Below are 4,712 nucleotides of genomic sequence, written 5' to 3' on the forward strand. Positions count from 1 at the left end.
ATTTGTAAAATTGAAAGGGTTACCACTCTATTATGCTACCAAAGTCAGTAATGGCCCTTTGTAGCATGTGACAGTATTTGTGTAGAGGTAACAAGCTCGCTTTCTGCAATCTTTCCAGTGTAAACAATTTAACAGCTGTCTTGTTTAGTTCCATAACGTGGAGAAGGGGTCAGAGTGTGCGTGCGTAAGAGGCAAGGATGTGCCATTATAACAATCTATGGAAGAAGTAAAATTGTACTGCTTTTGAACTACCAAGGGCAAATCAGGGATGTGGTCTTGTCTTTCGCCAAATGCTGCCTCATACTCTTCTCATGGCTGAGGAGATGCAACAGAGCTGGAGGATGGAGGAATCCAAGTGCATGTCTGTCAGGAAACCAGTAGAAGAGGAAATTCTAACTTTTGCAGTGAGGTCTTCTCTCCTTGGTGCTTCCTTCTGCCTTCTCCCCGCCATCTGGAAATACAACTCCCTTAAGAGCGCATTCCCACTCTCTCTGTCCTCTAAGTTGGAATCACTTTTGCAAGGAGGAGCTCCTTTGCAGGTATCCACTTGGCTAGGGGAAACCATGATACAGACAGCAGCTGCTCTCTTGAACATCATGGGGCCTCTGACCCCAGAGAGTTAGGGGAACTCTACATATGTAGGCATACATGGAGCCTATTAAGTATAAACCAGCATCTCTATAGGTCATTTATCCAGGCCTCTCATAGGTGGATTGCTGGAAAAATTTCATTGTGATGAAATGTTATAGTCTAATAAGTTTTTGGACAAACTTCACAGACAAAATGAACATTTTAAAGTGAGATACTTAGAGCTAAGTGCTCACCAGGACTAGACTTCATAAATGAAATGCTAGGGGAGTACAGATCCAGGACTGCCTAAGGCCCCTTCTACACATGCAGACAAAGGAGCAATGGAATCTAATTTGCGATCCACACAGTCACTCTTCTGCCATGCCACATGTGCATGACAGAAGTTGCAACTGTGGGATTGCTCATTAGATCTCACCACACCTTATTGCTGGTGCAGTGGGAGCCTGGATGAGGAGCTCCCAGCTGTGGGGGTGCCCCATGCTTCCCTGGGGCCTGGGGGATTGTGCCGGCCTAGGGAGAAAAGCTTTATAGTGAGTTTGAGGGCTAGTGGCACAGGCTTTCATTGTGACCTGGATAAAGATCCAGGACTAGGAGGAAACCTGGCAAGGAGAGGGAAGATCAGAAGAGGGAAGCTGGTGGTTCAGCCTGCTAATTATATTAGATGCTTAATACTAATGCAAGAAGTATGAGGAATAAGCAGGAAGAGCCAGAAGTCTTAGTACACAGCAATAACTATAACTGACTTGAAGTAACTGAGGCTTGGTAACAGGCTTGGGGATAGCTCACGTCACTGCAATATTGATATATATTTAATATACACACATTGCCTTGTATATTAAATAAGATCATTATTTTGAGGACAAGGACAAAATGGGAGGTAGACCTATTAAGAGTCTCTGGGTCAAGATAAAGAAAAGAAAATATCAAGGCCAATGTCACAGTAGTTGTCTTCTATAGACCACCCAACCAGGAAGAAGAGGTGGATGAGGTGTTTTGTGGGTTTTTTTGTTAAATAATTAACTGCAGTGTCCAAATTGTAGGATCTGGTGGTTATGGGAGACCTGGATTCCTGTGATATCTGTTGGAAAAACTTGCATACCAGAGAATAGACAGCCCAGCAAGTACTTAAACTGTGCTGAGAACAACTTCTTGGCACAGATAAAGAGGAAACTACCTGAGGCAGATTCTTCTTAATTTTTTCCTTAGTAGTAGGGTGGACTTGTTTGAGAACCTGAACGTGAACAGAAACTGCTGTAACTGCGATCATGAAATGACAAAGTTCATGATCTAAATGAAAGAAAGAAAGCAAGCAGAAGAGTAAAAAACAAAACCAAGCAAACTGCAGGAGAGGAGACTTAGGCAGATCTCATAAGCAGATTATTTGAGAGGCGAATCTGAGGGAAAAAGTGCAGGAGAATTGGTTGTTCCCCAAAGAGACCATAGGTGTCCATAAGCTTTGTTCTTCAAAGACACCATACTTAGGGCACAGGGCATGGTATTCCAATGCAAAGAAAGGCTAGGAAGCACCGCAAGAGTACTGCTTGGCAATATCAGGAACTTGTTGATTGCTTGAACCTTTAGAAAGGATCTTACCAGAAGTGGAAACCTGGCCATCTACTCATCTAAGGACAAGTATAAGAATACACTACAAGCATGTCGTGATCACACATTGCTTATTGTACAGGCACAATCCATAATGACACGCTAGTGAAGAGTGCAGTTGTTACAGGGGAGTTATCTTCTTGTTATGATTCATCAATCATCTGCTTGGGAATAGTGGTCCTGCAAAAGGTGAGTGATAGTAATGACGGAAGTGCTCATGTAAGTGAGGTCAGGTACTTTAACTTTGGTATTGGAGCAGGTTCTCGTGAGACAGCAGAAACAGCACCAGTTGCTGAAAGCATGTTACCAGTGCTGCTGCTCTGTCATGAACTGTTGCTGTAACATGATTGCTACATGCCCACAAGACATGTCACCCCTTTGAGCCTTTTTTCCTCATTAGGAAAACACAGCTAATTGTATTTTGCAAAGCATGTTGGGATCATCAGCTGAAAAGGGCTCTGTAGGTGCAAAGGGAGCTAACTGTATGTTGTATTAAGCTAGATTTGATAAAACTAAATGACTTAGAAGCAAATGTGGAAGTGCTTTGCTGAACTGAAATAATATATTGATTCAAGTGAATTAAATACTTAAAATAATTTCTTTTGGCTTTTCAGGAACATTTTCTTCATTCTTAAGTACTATATTTCAAGAGATTCATCTAATTCCAGTTCTCAAAAGAAATTCTATCAATCAGTGCTAGGCACCAGTTTTAGACTCATTACTAAAATACTGGTGGTGAGATAACATAAGGGGATGCCACCAAATTAAATGCAGAGAACTAAGAAAATGTAGTATCCCCTTTTAAAACTGCTCCCTGGATCTCACTGCCAAATCTTGCAATTCCTTTTTTCCTAATTTTAAAAGCATTCTCTTGCCTGCTGCTGTGGTAGCCCTTCACCTAAAAAGAAACTGAGTAAGAAAACACAATGAAACTGCCTAGGTACAAAACATCAAATGAAAAAAGTAAGCCAATTAAAAGCAGAGAGAAACATATTTCTTCTCACCAGTGTTTCAGTTACAGTAACCTTAGGTGCTACTTTTAACACTAGTGATGGCAAAACCTAACACTGTATGGTGATAATGATAAGACATAAGGTTTGAACATGCTTTTATTTAAATATATCCTTGTGTGATGCTCTGAATCCCTACCCAGCAGCGGGGCTCAAATGCAATCAGTCAGGAAGTGTAACAGACTAGAAACAAAAGGGCAAGTAACCAGCTTTAGGCCCCAATCCTGTACAGTGATCTGTTAGCAAGTTTCCTTATGACTCTGTGGAGCACCGTGGACCTGACACATGTATCAAGGAATTACAGTATTGGATTATGATGCAGGATCAGGGCCTTTGTCCAAACTCACTGAAATGCACAAAAATGTAATAATACACAGAAATAATAAGCAAGCTGTAAAGATATGTAATGATCTTTCCCTTCTAAGACTCTGAGGCATTCTTAGCAGCATTTTTAAGGTGCTTCCTTGGACTATGGAAATTACATTTTGGTGTTGTCTGCTATATGTAGGGACCTGATCTGATTCTCACTATAGTCAACAGGAGTCTTGCCATTGATTTCAGTGGGGGCTGGACTGGGTCCTATTACATGTGTTACCAGCTGTTCTGGAGGTTACCTTATTTAAGAAGATTGTTTTGGAGGAACACTAATAAATCTTAAATTGAGGAAGAAATGTAGGCCTACTATATGTGCACAGTTCTACGAGCTTAAGAAAGCTACTTCATAAGTCACAGCAGTTTAATCTTTGTGCTGTGCCTCTGTTCCCTAATGCACCTTCTTTTCATGTAAACCAGTTGTTACTCTTACCATCTCCGTGCTACCATTTCTAACCATTTTCAAAAGTGCTGGATAAAAGGGGAGCGCTTCACAGAAAAGATGCTAAAACCCAAGGTGATGACTTTCACTCTTTCAACACATCATCAAACAGATCAGTCTGCATAATTAGCCCCCTGTACTGAGGAGGGTCATTAATTAGTATGCAGAGTGCTTGTTTAAGAGATCCCTTGCTCTTTTATTTTAACTATAAAGAAGTTTTAACTGCCTTTGACTTGAACAACTGTGACCAAATGTTGCCTACAAGTTTAGCAAATGCCTCTCAGATTTACTGGTAGGATTTGCAAGGAATGTTATCTTCTGGTTACTTGATATCCTACCTGGGACTCTCTCATAAGTATAACCAAAGGAGGTAGGCAAGATTGATAGCCCAGCATCTGACCTTTTATAATCTTATATGGTAACAAGATCTGTGTAGTTCCTCAAGGTGTGTGTGTGTGTGTCTATGTGTATATGTGCAGCTAGCTGGGTTTTCTTTAAAACAGTAGCAAAACCAATGCGTGAATAATTCATTCCATCAGCCAACTAAAAAAGTTTTAGTTTTAAACTCCCAATGGATTATTTGTAATTTTTCAGCAATTTGTATAGGCAGAAATCATCAGACCCCATTTTTGTGTGTGTGTGTATATATGTATGTGTGTGTGTGTGTGTGTATGTATATGTGTGTGTGTGTGTGT

The sequence above is a fragment of the Gavialis gangeticus genome, unplaced genomic scaffold, assembly GCF_001723915.1.
Source record: "Gavialis gangeticus isolate Ggan-Ray unplaced genomic scaffold, GavGan_comp1, whole genome shotgun sequence".
Taxonomy (NCBI): domain Eukaryota; kingdom Metazoa; phylum Chordata; order Crocodylia; family Gavialidae; genus Gavialis; species Gavialis gangeticus.